We start from the raw sequence: 17,918 nt of genomic DNA on the forward strand, positions 1-17,918 counted from the left end.
TCCATTCGCAAGTAGCCGATAAAGTCTTAAATTCAATGGCATAATCAGCTGCGGAGCGTCTTCCTTGACGAAGCGCAGCCAACTGACGAGAAGCCTCGCGCCCGAAGACAGAACGGTTGAAAACTTTCAACATCTCCTCCTTGAATGAATCAAACTGGTCGCAGCAATCAGCTCCAGCCTCCCAGACAGCCGTTCACCATTCCCGGGCTCGACTAGTGAGAAGGGAAACCACATACGCAACCTTGGAACGATCGGAGGCATACGTGACAGGCTGAAGAGAAAATATGACTTCACACTGGGTAAGAAATGCACGGCACTCAGTAGGCTCACCAGAGTAGCAGGGAGGATTGTTGATACGAGGCTCGGCGGTGTGTCGCGACCCAGGAGAAGACTGGTCTTGGCGCAGGTGATGAAGCTGACCAGTCAGATCCGACACCTGGGCAGCGAGTGAATCCACAGCGTGTCTGGCGGCGGCTAATTCATCGGAATGTCTGCCCAGCAGTGCACCCTGCAGTTCCACAGCCGAGCGGATGGTTAAATCGTTCGCTGGGTCCGTCATGGTCGGTTTATTCTGTAACAGTTCAAAATAGACCCAAAAGCGAAAGCTGGTTAATGATTTATTGAAAAGGAAAATGATAAATGCAACACAGGCTGTCTGCCGATCACAGGTAGTCTTGAACGCAGAACAGGAAAATGATCTCCAGAGAGAAACCAGGCCGGATGATCGTCACAGATTCGCGGTCAGGTAGTGCTCGCAGGAATAGGCAAGCGCAGACTCCACCAGGCAGTAACCGCAGCACAGAGAATCAGACTTGACACAGGATAGCCGGAGCAGTAACTCATCTGACATATGCGTACACACAGGACAAGAAACTGTAGCAATGATATACAGAAGTCAGTAACGGACATGAACGAACAAACAATAAACCGACAAGAGGGGAAAAGAACATGAGGTCTAAATAGCCAGAAAATCAGGGCAAAAGGGAAACAGGTGTGAGGAGAGCAGGAGAGTGAACGCTGATTAAGAATGGGTTCAGCTGTGCGAGAGCACAAGTGAAAGAGAGAGAGAAACAAGCAGAGGAATAAGACTAGACTCCTGACAGTACTAGTTATTGTTCATGCAAAGGCAATAATGGTATATGCTGCAACATACTTACACAACACCAAGAACACAAAGAGAGGGATGAAGGGTCTGGAGAAGATGATGACAGAACACTGGCGTGCAAAGGCAAAAGACCGTAACTTCGTTTAAGGTCGAAAATGAGTTATTGATATTTTTGGCAAATTCAAGACCCCCTTTATCATGTGGATAAGTATCTTGCGTCAATTCTGTTGTTTTTTCGAAAAATGATGGGTTGTCTTCACAGTAACTTCCAAAAAGCAAAGGAGAAACCAAGGCAGAAGACCGTAACACCAGTTACCGCTGTTTGGCTTTGTTTTGGAATGCAAAACTCAAATTGAGTTACGGCACTCTGCCTTTGTATCGCCACGCGTCAATATGAAGTTACTGTGCCGGCCAGGAGTTACGGTATTCTGCCTTTGTTTTACTGTCCATTAAAGTTGGCCGCGTTTAAGTTACGGTGTAGCCTGTGTTAACATCATACTGTCATTGAAGCACTTCTGACACACACAATACCTGAATAAAAGAGTAGGTAAAACAAATATTGTTGAGTGGTTGTTTTATTATAGCGTAAGGATGGCCCATTACTCTCGAGGGAAAATGATGGTTGAGATGGCTTTGAAACGCAGACATCATTGTGAAGGTAAGAAATTGTGAAACACAAAACGTGCATTAGACAAACTTAAGATCGCGATTTACTTAATTTAACTAGCTAACAGCAGCTAGCATAAATAAGGCTAAAGTTAGTCAGTTATGAATAGGCTACCAAACTGCTCCATATAAGCACTGTAAACAAGCAGAGACTAAATAACTTACCAGCAATAAATAATTTAACCGTATATAATCTCAAATAAATGTTTTTTTTTCATAATGGTAATTCACTCAGAGTCAGCTAGCCTGTCAGTGACACTGTCACGTTAGACAACAGACTAGTTGCACGACACGAGTGCGAGTCGAATGCAGTTAACGTTAGTGTATGATCACACATAAAAACAGTATAGAAACAGCTCGCAAATCCATATCCTACCTTTTCTTGTAACATGATAAAATCCATGGCAATGAACGTCATCAGAGATGTTTAATCCACAAGCATTCTGAGCATTATTCCATAGCTGGCGTTCACATCAATCCACAAGTCAGGCGATTTACATTCAATTAGACGTGTCATGGCGGGGAACAGAACACAGGAAGCAAACGCAAGTTACTCAATTTATTGGAGATCTTGACAAAACAATGACACGGGCGTGGAACGATGGCGCAGGGACTTCGATGGTCAGAAGTGATGACAGGAACCGTGAAGTGGTGAAACACAGAAGACGGAATCCACACAAGCCAAACGATAATCCACATAGAACGACGAATCCACGAAGAACACGAACACCGGACGAGCGGGATGACAGGACTGGAACACCGACACAGGAGACATCAAACAACGATCTGACAAAGAGGACAAAAACCGGTGAGTATAAATAGGGTGAGGAAATGGACTGCAGCTGGTGGTGATATGATGATCAGCTGGAGCGGATCAGGTAATGACACAACACTCACGCCTACTACGCACGTACATTCATACAACAACATAAACACGAGACGAGAAGGAACCAGAGAATAGTATACCGTGACAGTACCCCTCCTCCTAAGAACGCCTCCTGGCGTTCTCAGACTCCCTTACCTGTCGATTTTAATCATCGATAAGGGAGTGATCCAGGATGTCTCTAGCAGGTACCCAACTTCTCTCCTCCGGACCGTAACCTTCCCAGTCCACCAAGTACTGGAATCCGCGTCCCCTCCGCCTAGAGTCCAGAATACGGTTGACCGAATAAGTGGTTTCCCCATCTACGAGTCGCGGCGGGGGGGGGAACCGGGACTGGCGGATTAATGTGCGAATGAAACACGGGCTTAATTTTGGATACGTGGAAGACGGGATGAATTCTCCTGTACGCCGGAGGTAAATTGAGGCGGACTGCCACCGGACTAATGATCTTGGTGACAGTGAACGGGCCAATGAATTTGGGAGCAAGCTTATTGGAGACGGAGCGGAGAGGAATGTTCCTGGTAGAAAGCCACACTTTTTGACCGACGATGTATACGGGAGGCCTTGACCGGTGGCGATCGGCCTTGGCCTTGGTGCGCCCCCCCACCTGGAGTAGAGTCTCACGGGCTCTAGTCCAGGTACGGTGACACCTCTGGACGAAGGCGTGAGCAGAGGGGACCGCGACCTCGGATTCCAGACTAGGAAAAATAGGTGGCTGGTAACCTAAACTACACTCAAACGGAGAAAGGCCCGTGGACGACACCGGTAACGTGTTGTGGGCGTACTCCACCATGGATAGTTGTTGGCTCCATGAGGAAGGATTCTTGGAGACCAAGCACCGTAACACCCTCTCCAGATCTTGGTTGGCTCTCTCAGTTTGGCCATTGCTCTGGGGATGGAACCCTGAGGACAGACTAACCGTCGCACCCAGTAATCTACAAAATTCTCGCCAAAATTTGGACACAAACTGGGGTCCCCTGTCGGAGACCACGTCCATCGGGAGGCCATGTAAATGAAAGACGTGATCTACGACAGTCAACGCTGTCTCCTTAGCTGAGGGTAATTTGGGTAAGGGAATAAAGTGAGCCGCCTTCGAGAACCGGTCCACCACGGTCAAAACGACTGTGTTACCCTGGGAGGGCGGGAGGGCGGTAATAAAATCTAGCGCGATGTGGTACCAGGGTCTCGAAGGGACTGGCAGCGGTTGGAGTAACCCATCTGGGGGTCGATTAGAAAGTCTTACCAGTGGCACAAACTGAGCAAGCCAAGACAAAGCTGTGAATGTCACGAGCCATAAGTGGCCACCAAAATCGTTGCTTAACCAATAAACTGGTTCGGTTGACTCCTGGATGACAAGCCACGTTGGAGCAATGACCCCACTGAATGACGTCGGACCGTAATCCCTCCGGCACAAATAAACGATTCAGTGGGCAACCGGGCGGAGGCGTTACCCCTTCTAAGGCCGACTTGACCTTCGATTCGACCTCCCATGTGAGTGTGGAAACAAATAGGGTTTCGGGTAAAATGCACTCGGGAGTAGACGGGCGTTCGGAAGGCTCAAAAATACGAGATAATGAATCGGGTTTGATGTTTTTAGAACCCGGGCGGTACGAGAGAGTAAAATCAAAACGGCCGAAAAAAAGTGCCCACCGAGCCTGCCTGGAGTTCAATCTTTTAGCCGTTCTAATGTATTCTATATTCTTATGATCAGTCCAGACGATAAAAGGTACCCCCGACCCCTCTAACCAGTGACGCCACTCCTCCAACGCTACTTTGACTGCCAACAACTCCCTGTTACCGATATCGTAATTACGTTCGGCTGGGGACAAGCGATGAGACAAAAACGCGCAGGGATGCATCTTGTCGTCTGTAGAAGAGCGTTGGGATAGCACTGCACCTACCCCCACCTCTGACGCATCAACCTCCACCACGAACTGACGTGAAGAATCAGGGGCAATAAGGATGGGGGCTGAAACAAAGCGGCCTTTCAGTTTAGCAAACACAGCTTCCGCTGTGTCTGTCCACCTGAACGCAGTTCTGGGGGAGGTCAAGGCAGTCAGAGGTGCGGCTAGTTGGCTGAAGTTGCGAATAAAACGCCGGTAGAAATTGGCGAAGCCCAGAAACCTCTGTAGGGCCTTACGGGAATCTGGGCTTGGCCACTCGACCACAGCCTTAACCTTTTCAGGATCCATACGCACTCCTTCAGACGAAATGATGTGCCCTAGGAAAGGAACAGACTGTGCATGAAATTCGCATTTCTCCGCCTTGACAAAAAGCCCATTCTCTAGCAACCTCTGAAGCACTCGTCGGACGTGTTGCACATGTTCCTGGAGAGAAGATGAAAAAATCAATATGTCATCCAGGTAGACATAAATGAACTGATCTATCATATCTCGCAGCACATCATTGACGAGTGCCTGGAAGACCGCAGGGGAGTTGGACAGCCCGAACGGCATGACCAAGTATTCAAAGTGCCCCCTGGGGGTGTTAAACGCAGTCTTCCACTCATCCCGCTCCCTAATGCGAACCAAATGATATGCGTTACGTAAGTCCAATTTCGTGAAGACGGAAGCTCCCTGTAACCTCTCGAAGGCTGAAGACATCAACGGTAAAGGATAAGTATTCTTTACCGTGATGTTGTTCAACCCCCGGTAATCGATACAAGGTCGCAGAGAACCATCCTTCTTTCCCACAAAAAAGAACCCCGCCCCCGCTGGAGAAGAGGAAGGGCGAATGAACTTGGTTGCTAGAGAATCAGAAATATATTTCTCCATGGCCTCCCTCTCAGGAACAGACAGTGAGTATAACTTGCCCTTAGGCGGAGACTTACCTGGCAGTAAATCTATGGCACAGTCATAGGGACGATGCGGAGGGAGAGAAGCAGCACGAGACTTACTAAACACTTCCTTCAGGTCCAGGTACTCCCTGGGCACGTTAGACAAATCCCCTGCTTCCTCCTGAAACATAAAAACAGGCACAGACGAACAAGCAGACACAAGACAGGACTTATGACATTCCTTGCTCCACTCCAGCACAGTTCTTTGCTGCCAGTCTATTCGGGGGTTGTGGTGGATGAGCCAGGGGTGTCCAAGAACGATGGGTGCGAGGGGTGAATCCAGTATGTAAAAAAAAATAGTCTCAGTGTGGTTGCCAGATGTGATGAGGGTAATATCTTCAGTCGTGAATGAAATAGTGGGAAGTTCTTGACCGTTAAGTGCGTGTACTGCAATCCTGTGAGTGAGGGGCTTGAGGGGAATCTGAAACTTGAGTGCAAATGATTTGTCCATAAAATTACCTTCCGCCCCGGAGTCCAAAAGTGCTCTACAGTCGTGCTGGTGGACTGATTATCTTAGTCTTACCGGGAGGAGGGTAGATGTGGATGAGGTCTTCTTGGCGGAGATCCCACCCGATAGTAGCCTCATACTTACTATCGGGCTTGACCTTTTACCGGGCAGTTGTATGCGAAATGTCCCGTACCACCGCAGTAGAGGCAAAGGCCCTGGGACCTCCGCCTTTCCCTCTCCTCCCGGGAAAGCCGAGCTCGCCCCACCTGCATGGGTTCGTGATCGTAGACGGGACTGACCGCGTCCCTGCTGCTGGACCTTGGACCCTCGGCTCCTTCCGGTGTGCGGGTGAACGCCCCTCTTCGCTCGACTCGTGAGAGTCGAGCGTCCACCCGCAGTGCCAGCTCGATCAGTCCATTTAAAGATGTGGGGAGGTCCAGGGCGTAGATCTCCCTCTGGACGCGGTCAGCCAACCCATGCAGGAACATGTCCCACTGCGCCTCCTCGTTCCATTGACATTCGGCCGCCAGGGTCCGGAACTCGATGGAAAAGTCCGCGACCGACCTCTCTCCCTGATGCAGGTCGGCCAATACCCTGGCGGCCTCTCTCCCCGCGACGGCGCGATCGAAAACTCGTCTGATTTCGGTGGAGAGTGTCTGGAACGAGGCGCAGCATGGGTCTTGGTTCTCCCACACCGCCATTCCCCATAGCGCCGCCTTTCCCGTCAGAAGAGTCAGTACGAACGCTACCTTGGCCTGTTCGGTCTGAAAAGTTCTTGGTTGTAAAGCAAAATGCATCGAGCATCGTGTCAGAAAGGCTCTACAGAACTTGGACTCCCCGGAATAAGCCTCCGGAACCGGTAGGCGGGGCTCAGACTGGTGGTGGACCTCTGGTGGTGTGCGGCTGGAACGGCTGGTGCGGGTGGCGCAGTGGGAGCTCGCATTAGTTGGATCTGCTGGGTAAGCTCGGACACCTGCGCCACCAAAGACTGTACCGCACGACCCGTGTCATTCAAATTCCTCTCTTGGGAATCCATCCTTCGTATGCTGTGCAGAATGAAATCCTCCAACGAAGTCGATGGCGCACTCGCTGCTTCCATGGTTTGGTCAGATCGTTCTGTCATGGCGGGGAACAGAACACAGGAAGCAAACGCAAGTTACTCAATTTATTGGAGATCTTGACAAAACAATGACACGGGCGTGGAACGATGGCGCAGGGACTTCGATGGTCAGAAGTGATGACAGGAACCGTGAAGTGGTGAAACACAGAAGACGGAATCCACACAAGCCAAACGATAATCCACATAGAACGACGAATCCACGAAGAACACGAACACCGGACGAGCGGGATGACAGGACTGGAACACCGACACAGGAGACATCAAACAACGATCTGACAAAGAGGACAAAAACCGGTGAGTATAAATAGGGTGAGGAAATGGACTGCAGCTGGTGGTGATATGATGATCAGCTGGAGCGGATCAGGTAATGACACAACACTCACGCCCACTACGCACGTGCATTCATACAACAACATAAACACGAGACGAGAAGGAACCAGAGAATAGTATACCGTGACAAGATGTAAAGGCAATTCCTTTTACGTTGCAATAAATAATAATTGGTTGCAAAACGGTATCCACCCACATGTACAGGCTATAGCTTTTTTGTCTGGTAGTCAGTTACATCAGAAAAACAATATTCAAATCACTCCACGCATTTGAGATTAATCCACCAGTCAGCGAGCCAAACTTAACCCTTGATTAACCAGTGGCACTAACTTGTAGGCCTATGCCTGATACTTTGTTAAAGTAGACATTGATTAATCAAATAGCCTATTGGTAAAAACAAATGTTTGCTGGACCTACGTGTATTGAATAAAAAATATTATTTCCTATTCAAATTTCCCTCCATGCCTTATTATTATTTTATTATTATCATTATTGTTATTATTATTTTTATTATTATTAAATTTGCTCTATTCCTTTCAGTTCCTTGTGGTGATATTCCTTGTGGTCCGGATGCACCACAAACAAAAAAAATGATCGTTCTGGACAGTGGTAGGCATTTTCATAACATTGACATTAATTAATCAAATATTCTTCAAATATTTCATGTTCATGTTCCATATTTTTCCATGCATGTCTCCATTGTAAATTTGTTCTGTTCATTTCAGTTACTTATGGCGATATTGATTGTGATCCAGCACCCAAATCAAAAACATGGACAGTTCTTGATAGTTGTTTGGATATTAGTTTCCCAGAGTTTGGTTCTGATGAGCTGTTCTGCAGCACACCTGACACCACGCTTGATGCTCTTATGGAGTTTCCCCTAGCTCCAGCCACAGCTCTACTGCCAGAGCCGACCCTCGCTCCACTGCCAGCACCAGAGCCCACCCTAGCTCCAGCCACAGCTCTACTGCCAGATCCGACCCTCGCTCCACTGCCAGCACCAGAGCCCACCCTAGCTCCAGCCACAGTTCTACTGCCAGAGCCGACCCTCACTCCACTGCCAGCACCAGAGCCCACCCTAGCTCCAGCCACAGCTCTACTGCCAGAGCCGACCCTCGCTCCACTGCCAGCACCAGAGCCCACCCTAGCTCCAGCCACAGCTCTACTGCCAGAGCCGACCCTCGCTCCACTGCCAGCACCAGAGCCCACCCTAGCTCCAGCCACAGCTCTACTGCCAGAGCTGACCCTCGCTCCACTGCCAGCACCAGAGCCCACCCTAGCTCCAGCCACAGCTCTACTGCCAGAGCCGACCCTCGCTCCACTGCCAGCACCAGAGCCCACCCTAGCTCCAGCCACAGCTCTACTGCCAGAGCCGACCCTCGCTCCACTGCCAGCACCAGAGCCCACCCTAGCTCCAGCCACAGCTCTACTGCCAGAGCCGACTCTCGCTCCACTGCCAGCACCAGAGCCCACCCTAGCTCCAGCCACAGCTCTACTGCCAGAGCCGACCCTCGCTCCACTGCCAGCACCAGAGCCCACCCTAGCTCCAGCCACAGCTCTACTGCCAGAGCCGATCCTCGATCCACTGCCAGCACCAGAGCCCACCCTAGCTCCAGCCACAGCTCTACTGCCAGAGCCGACCCTCGCTCCACTGCCAGCACCAGAGCCCAGCCTCGCTCCAGCCACAGCTCTACTGCCAGAGCCGACCCTCGCTCCACTGCCAGCACCAGAGCCCAGCCTCGCTCCAGCCACAGCTCTACTGCCAGAGCCGACCCTCGCTCCACTGCCAGCACCAGAGCCCAGCCTCGCTCCAGCCACAGCTCTACTGCCAGAGCCCACACTCGCTCCACTGCTAGAACCAGAGCCCACCCTCGCTCCAGCCAAAGCCCCACCAATGGGAGATCCGTGTAAATGCAGAAGAAAATGCACAAATTTAGTGAGGAGAGGCGTAAGGAGATCTGGAAGAGGTACTGGGACATCAACTACACAGACAGACGTGCATTCATGTTCCACAGTGTCAGCCAGCTACCAACAGCAGCAGTTTGTGTGGATGGAAAAACAAGTCCTTTGTTTACAGGCTAAATAATGCAGATCAGGTCCCACAGCAGGTCTGTAAAACTTTTTTCTTGGCCACTTTGGGGTACCACCCAGCGAATGACAGCCTGGTCCTCCCTGTGATGGGGAATGGGAATGAGGTGATCACACGAGACCAAAGAGGAAGACATACACCATCCAACAAGCTGGACATGCAGCCTTTTTACGACCACATTGAATCATTCCACCCATCAGTGAGCCACTACCGAAGAGAGCATGCCCCACATCGTCGCTATCTCCCTAGCGACGTTAACATCAAGCTCATGTATGCTGATTATTTGGAAAAAGGCAACAGCTGCTCCTATGAAAGCTACCGCAAAGCTGTAAAACATAAGAACATCAGCTTTGCAAAGCTTGGAGAGGAGGAATGTGAGGAGTGCGTACTGCAGGATCAGCACATGAAAACTGACCATGATGGGGATGGCCATGATATGGACTGCTTGCAGTGCCAGAGGTGGCTTGGACATAAAGAGTCTGCCGTGCAGAGCAGAATAATGTACCAGGCTGATGCAGAGAAGGACTGGCCAGAGGACACATTGGTGAAGAGTGTGGACCTTCAAAAAGTCATCATGTTGCCTCGTATGCCTGGTTTAAAAACATCAATCTTCACAAAACGCATCGTGGCATTCCATGAGACCTTTGCCTCTGTAGGCAAGAAAAAAGACAAAAAAAAACACCATCTCTGTGGTCTGGCATGAGGGCACGGCAGGGCGAAGAGCAGCAGAGATCACCTCGGCCTATGTGACTGCACTAAAAAAAGAAAGGGACAACTGTTCAGCCCAAAATAAGAATTGGTGCTTGCTATCCTCCCTAGTCTGCCTTGTCAATGGTGATACCACCTCCATGGAGGATATAACTCTGAAATACTTCGAAAAGGGACACACATTCATGAGTGCTGACAGTTTTCATCATGGTGTCGAGCTGGAGATGAAAAAGCGACCTGGAGGTGTGCTGTATGACTTTGAGGATTTTGTGAATGTTGTGACAACCTCAAACTCCAGGAAGGTGGAAGTGGTTGAAATGAGGAATGAAGATGTGCTGAATTGGAAGGATGGGCACTCCTGTGTTAAGACCAAGAAGGCATCAAAGTTGGGCGAGATGTCAGTGATCCAGCTGCGACGTGGTTCAAGGAGCTTGTTCTTCAAACTAAACCATGTAGATGCTGACTTTACCGAGTTGGACTTCCTCCGGGCTAAGTTCGAGCTGAAGGTTCCCTCTCTCCTGAGACCACATGACCGGGGGATTGAAGAGGCTAAAAAGAACGATATAATCGGAAAATTATGTCCTTTTATGCCCCAAAACAGGAGGGCTTTCTGGTGTTCACTGCCTGTAAGTGAAGTTGTGGAGGATGAGGAGTGAGAACACCCTGAAACAACATTAAATGGATGCAGGATTCCAAGTTCACTTACTTGTAAATGATTTACTCTTATTCCCTTATTCCCATTCCATGTGTTTTAAATTTGTACATGATCCGTTGTTCTATCTGCTATATCTTTGTTTTATATCTTGTTATATCTTTGCATTCCATTATTAATTAAATGAATATGTTTACTTATTACAAATATGCTTATCTTGTATGTATTCATATAATTCAGTGTCACCTATCTGCAGTCAACCTGTTAGTTTTACTGCACACAAGATAATCTTTACTGATATGGAGATATTGTGTCATGTCTAATTAATTAATAATGCCATCAGGATGCAACCAAATCAGATGATAGCAATAATGGCTAAGAGTAATTGTAAATCATCCAAAATTATCAATCAATCAATCATTTTATTTCTAAAGCACATTTTAAAACAAAACAAGTTGATCAATGTGCTTTACAGAACCAACCTTACATAACATATACACAAACAAACCATAAAACACAATACTGGTGTTACTATAAAGATTTTGTTAATGGTGATCAGCAACCAAATATTGATAATGTGTAAGTTACTGCCCTTTGCCTTGGCATGACTTCTCACTTTTTGCAGACAATACAAAGGCAGAGTACAGTAGCTTCAAAATTGGGGTCAAAGGTCAAGTTTGAGATCAATATTTTTTTATGTAGATAATTTTCATTACTAAAACATTAAATTGCCAGATTTTCAGATTCCTACCTATAATTCATTTGGCTGGACAACTAAAAAACTTTAAAGTCATTTTTCTCAGTTCCACACTCTAGCGACTTAAGGTCTTTTGCCTTTGTAGGGCAGAACAGACGAGGATAGTGAAGATGATGAGGCTGCCTTTTGTTAATTCATTGTGAGGCATAGCAGTTTGCCTGAAGGTGGGAGCCAGTGTGTCCTTTGTGTGGTGCGGAGGTGAGGTCCTCTTGGTTAGCCTTGCGTCTGGCAGGCTGACCCGGGTTACCCAGACTCAGTTTTAACTCTTGCGCCTGGCAGAGTTTTAACTGGGTCCACATTGGATCTTGCGACTTGCGGACCAACCTGGGAAGGACCAACCATTCGGGCGTTGCCCTAGCGACTTGCGGGGCCTGTCTTGTATGGCATGTACACTCACCTAAAGGATTATTAGGAACGCCTGTTCAATTTCTCATTGATGCAATTATCTAATCAACCAATCACATGGCAGTTGCTTCAATGCATTTAGGGGTGTGGTCCTGGTCAAGACAATCTCCTGAACTCCAAACTGAATGTCAGAATAGGAAAGAAAGGTGATTTAAGCAATTTTGAGCGTGGCATGGTTGTTGGTGCCAGACGGGCCGGTCTGAGTATTTCACAATCTGCTCAGTTACTGGGATTTTCACGCACAACCATTTCTAGGGTTTACAAAGAATGGTGTGAAAAGGGAAAAACAACTTTGACTGAAATTACCACTCGTTACAACCGAGGTATGCAGCAAAGCATTTGTGAAGCCACAACACGCACAACCTTGAGGCTAGTGGGCTACAACAGTAGAAGACCCCACCGGGTACCACTCATCTCCACTACAAATAGGAAAAAGAGGCTACAATTTGCAAGAGCCAGGGGCGTCACTAGGATTTTCATTTTAGGGGGGCTAAGCCCCCAATATGATTTTTTTTTTAAAAAAATAAAAAAATGTAACACTTTAGTTTAGGATCTAAAGATCACTATTAACTAGGGGTGTGACGAGACGCTTATCTCACGAGACGAGACTAGACACGAGATTGGGTTCACGAGAACGAGACGAGACGAGATTTTTGCACAATTTTTCAGAAATCCTCAATGACAAAATTCATGGCTGGAAAAATAGTATGCAGGTGCATTTTTCAATGTTTTAACTAATAATCTTCTAATGCATGTCATTTCAGGTCTACTTTATGAGTATGAATTATCAAATGCATTGAAAGAAAACAATATTCAAGCACTGTAAAAGGTTTTTATTGACTGGCTTTTCTCCTGTATAATTTCACATTAGTCTCTTCAGACCTTACTGTACATTTAAGAGCTTTCAGAACTTCTGATTGAGGCTGTGTGTGACCTCCTAACTGAACTCCTTTTAACACACATTTAACAGAGAAATAAAAACCGTATAAATAACAAAAATAAATAACTGTTTTCTCTTAGTCTTATTAAGTGCAAACAATAAGTGCGAGTGCAACCATAATCAAAGTTAGCACACAGACTCTTTATAATTGTTGTGAAATTGCGGTTTTATTTTGCACCGGCAGTTATAGGGTTAATGCGGTGAGTTCGGAAAAGGCCGAGAGAAACGAGGCTGTTTGTCTCTACAGTTGTTCTTGCGTTCCGATTATAAGTTCAGAAACGGAGCCTCCCTTGTCTGTTGTCCTTTGTACGTTACAGTGCTCTCTCAATATTCGCAGTGCCAACAGAGACCAGAGCCGCAAATAAACAGTCCAGAGATGGGTATTGGGAGACGGATTATTTTATGTATGCAGCCTAATTTGTGCGCAATGCACATCAGGGAGCTTGTGTTTTACTTTCACTTACAAATTCGTGACCGCGCGTATAGGGAGCAGCGGTGCTGAGCGCGCATTCTAAATGATAAGACATTTACCAGACGTTTAGTCTGTTGCGCAACGAATCCTCCGCCATCGTCACGCGATCAGTGAACTGTGATTCGTGCTGCACTGATTGCAACGGCAACTCGCGCTGGATGAGCAGAGCAGACTTTTGCATTAGTTTATAATGGTTTTTATTTTTTTATAAAAACAACAAAACGATAGTTTAGGCGAATGTGAGTGTAGCGGTGGAATATTAATGGGGATATCGCGAGACAGCTTTTTCACTCGACGAGAAATCTCGTCATATTTAGTCTCGTGAGATCTCGTGGCACGAGATCTCGTCACACCCCTACTATTAACCATTTTCATTACGATGCAAAGGCACGGTTTTATAATAACTGTGGTCCCTAATGTGAGGTAGGGCAAATAAGGGGATTCGGGGTCTCCCCGAGAAAATTTTGATTTCTCTGATCTACATATGTGCATTTTAAGATGTTCTGAAGGCCAAAAAACTTGGATAGTGGGCAGCTGATTATTTTTCTCTCCTCATCAGCATCACACTCCTTTTCTCTTTGTTTTTATCTTGCCCTGTCTCTTCCCCTCCTAAAGCTGAGCTTTGACTGATATAGGCTTTTCATTTTTGTCTGTCAGTGAAGAAAGTAAACATAGGGTCAATTGATAGGTTGATTTTGCCTATGAATCATTTTCTCAGACGCGTTTATTTACTGAAAGCTACTAAAGGGAATTAAGTTTATTAAATGCATTCACAATATGTAGGCTACACATTTATTATTGATCTTATGCCTAACACAGGGCCGTAGACAGGGCTTTAGTCACAGAGGTCCTAAATTTGAGGTTGGTAGGGGGTTCAAATTTTTTATTTCTCTGATATGTGCATTTCAAGACGTTTGAAGACCAAAAAGGATAAGAAATAGCTTTAAAACCATGTCAGTGGGCAGATTATTTGTCAATACCTGCTCTCTTCTCATCTCCATCACTCTTCCTTTTTTCTCAGTCTCTTCATCCCTTTCTCTTCCCCTCCTAAAGCTGAGGTTTTTTAATTTACTAAAGGCTACAATTTGTATTATATCCTCAATATGTACACATTCATTATTAATCTTGTGCCTAACATGATGAAAACGGCTTTGTTAATGTTTCTTGTAAACTAATTATTACATTACATGAGTCACGTTACAGCCTATTTTCAGTTCAAAATGGCGAAATTAGACAAAACTATATTAGTTTGCCTGATTATTTTTTGTCATTCGTTTAACATTTATGACCTAAAAAAAGTAAAATATGAAATGTTAAGTTTAGCTACTTACATCTTATCTCGCACTTGACCGTACGCGTCGAGTCGCACTGTTAAAATTCGCGCTCAGCAGCGTCTGTGAACATAAAGCCTGCCTACTTTGATTTGATTGGTCATCTCAAATATTCTGACATTGACGAGCAGTGACAGACCAATGAGGCTCAGATGAACACACATGAACACACACACACACACACCCTGTCCTCTGTTTCTGACGTGCTCTCTGTCGGCGCCGCTGCGGATTGAAGATGAAGAACGCGCTGAATCTGATTATAACAAGACTGAAGCGAACACGAATTTGTGTAGCCTACATTAATCGCACATTTTTAGGGGGGCTAGGCAGAAGTTTAGGGGGGCTGAAGCCCCCCTAAAAAGGGCCTAGTGACGCCCCTGGCAAGAGCTCACCAAAATTGGACAGTTGAAGACTGGAAACATGTTGCCTACACTCAATACAAAATGTTTAAAATGGGACTGGTCGATACAGACATCTGTTCTCATTGCACCTTTGGTGCAATAGACAATTATCTCCATGCCACGTGGACCTGTCAACCAGTTCACTCCTTTTGGACAGCAGTAACAAACAAACTTTCCCAGATCCTGGGCTGCAGAATCCCACTATCCCCATCACTATGCCTACTAGGTGATACTACACAAATTACCCTACCAAATACATATAAAAACCCACTACTCGTTTCTCTGGCAGTTGCTAAGAAAGTAATTTTTCAAAACTGGAAATCCAAGAATTCCTGTCACATCACCCACTGGATTAATTTACTTACAGAATATATCTCACTAGAAAAAATAACCGCTTATAAATCAAACAAGATATCAGCTTTTAATGAAACCTGGGATACCTTCTTAACTTTAACTTAACTCTAATTTACCCTAAGACTAGGGCCACGTACATATCCAATAGAACCTTTGCTATAAACTTTGATTTTCTCTTATTATTTTTAAGACACAAAATACCCTCTATTCATCTGGTTCTCTTCTTTCCTTTTTTTTTTGTCTCTCTATCTCTTTTCTCTCTTTTACTCTACACAGTCATATTACATAACTATGATCATACAGTTACACCACTTATTGACTAGCTAAATCCCTTTTATTTATTTATTTATTTGCTTGTTTTTTTTTTTCTTCTCTTTTTTTCATTTTTTTTCATTATTATTATTTTTTTTATTTTTTTTAGTGTATATGTGTATACTGTCTCTGAACCCAAGTTGGGCTTGTATATGTGTATGTTGTTTCTAGAAACAGTATACACCATGTATGTGTATGCTGTTTCTTGATCCCTATGCAGTTGTCATTAGTTCTGGGCAAGTGTGGAGCCTGGGGCCTTGAGATAGTACCTTCACTCCGTCTGCCTGTACTCTTTTGCCCTGCATTTCTGGTTTTCTGTCAGGTTAAGCACTACATGTATTACCTTTCTTAATGCATAACATTTCGAGATACATACTCACTTAATTGGTTGCCTAAAACAAGGAATGAGGAAAAAAACAAAAAAAAAACACATTGGCCTAAGCAGGATAAGCGAGGCATGATCGTGGTGACCTTGGATTGCATGGAGCTGGTTCCACGCTACACGTCTCATCTTTTTTTTTCTTTTAATGCAACACACTAGCATGACATGCATATACATCCATCACGAGCAAAAAAAAAAAAAAAAAGGAAAAGAAAGGGAAGGAAATAAAACACACACACACACACACACAAAAAAAACACAACAACAACAAACAAACAGGGTAAGCATGGCATGTGTGTGACGGCCGGAGGTGGGGAGTGTTCTTGGTGGTGAGTGATGGGGGGTCCTTGGGCCCCAGGCTCCGGTGCACATTGTCTTATCGCCTATAGCCCATTGTAGTGTGTCTTGGCCAAGGGGAGATCAGAGACATCCTTTTTTTTTCACATTAGCCTTAATTCTTTTTCATTTATTTATTTATTTACTTTCTTTTATTTTTTTTATTTTTTTTTTATTAAGTTTTTTTTTAATTATTATTATTTTTTTAATATTATTATTATTACTATTTAGTTCATTTATCATGTCTGTTGTATCTGTAAGATTTTCTTCTGTTAAGTTATTTCCACCTACACACCCAGTAATACATTTACACACACACACACACACACACACGTTTATGTATGTTATTTTCATGTTTACATGTTAATGTCTATGTATGAGACCTTTATGTTTTTTGTTGTCATAAGAAAAAAAAAAAGAAAAGAAAAATGTTGCCTGGTCTGATGAGTCTCGATTTCCGTTGAGACATTCAGATGGTAGAGTCAGTATTTGGCGTAAACAGAATGAGAACATGGATCCATCATGCCTTGTTACCACGGTGGTGGTGGTGTAATGGTGTGGGGGATGTTTTCTTGGCACACTTTAGGCCCCTTAGTGCCAATTGGGCATCGTTTAAATGCCACGGCCTACCTGAGCATTGTTTCTGACCATGTCCATCACTTTATGGCCACCATGTACCCATCCTCTGATGGCTACTTCCAGCAGGATAATGCACCATGTCACAAAGCTCGAATCATTTCAAATTGGTTTCTTGAACATGACAATGAGTTCACTGTACTAAAATGGCCCCCACAGTCACCAGATCTCAACCCAATAGAGCATCTTTGGGATGTGGTGGAACGGGAGCTTCGTGCCCTGGATGTGCATCCCACAAATCTCCATCAACTGCAAGATGCTATCCTATCAATATGGGCCAACATTTCTAAAGAATGCTTTCAGCACCTTGTTGAATCAATGCCACGTAGAATTAAGGCACTTCTGAAGGCGAAAGGGGGTCAAACACAGTATCAGTATGGTGTTCCTAATAATCCTTTAGGTGAGTGTATATAGTGTAAATTTGTTCATAGTTTGTTGATCACACATGGTGATGGGCTTAGGTGATGTCACGTCATTGGGTGTCTTAAAGAGCTACCCCATTAATATGTATCGTACAGTTGCAGGATCCAAGTTATGTCAATTATTCGCATTGCTTTTTCCTCCAGAAATAACCTAAAATTATGGCTGAAAGTAATCAGAATGTGCCTAAATAAATCAAATTATGTAATAAAATTAGCTCGTTGAAATCTGAAAATGGCAGAAAAGAAGCAGCATCCTCTAAAACCTCTAAACCACTCACATGTTGTAGAAATTGTCCATACAGTGCAAAATATGGGGTCAAAATGGACGATTAA

Source organism: Rhinichthys klamathensis, unplaced genomic scaffold (genome assembly GCF_029890125.1).
Source record: "Rhinichthys klamathensis goyatoka isolate OS25496 unplaced genomic scaffold, OSU_Roscu_1.1 h1tg000266l_1, whole genome shotgun sequence".
In the NCBI taxonomy this organism is placed as follows: domain Eukaryota; kingdom Metazoa; phylum Chordata; class Actinopteri; order Cypriniformes; family Leuciscidae; genus Rhinichthys; species Rhinichthys klamathensis.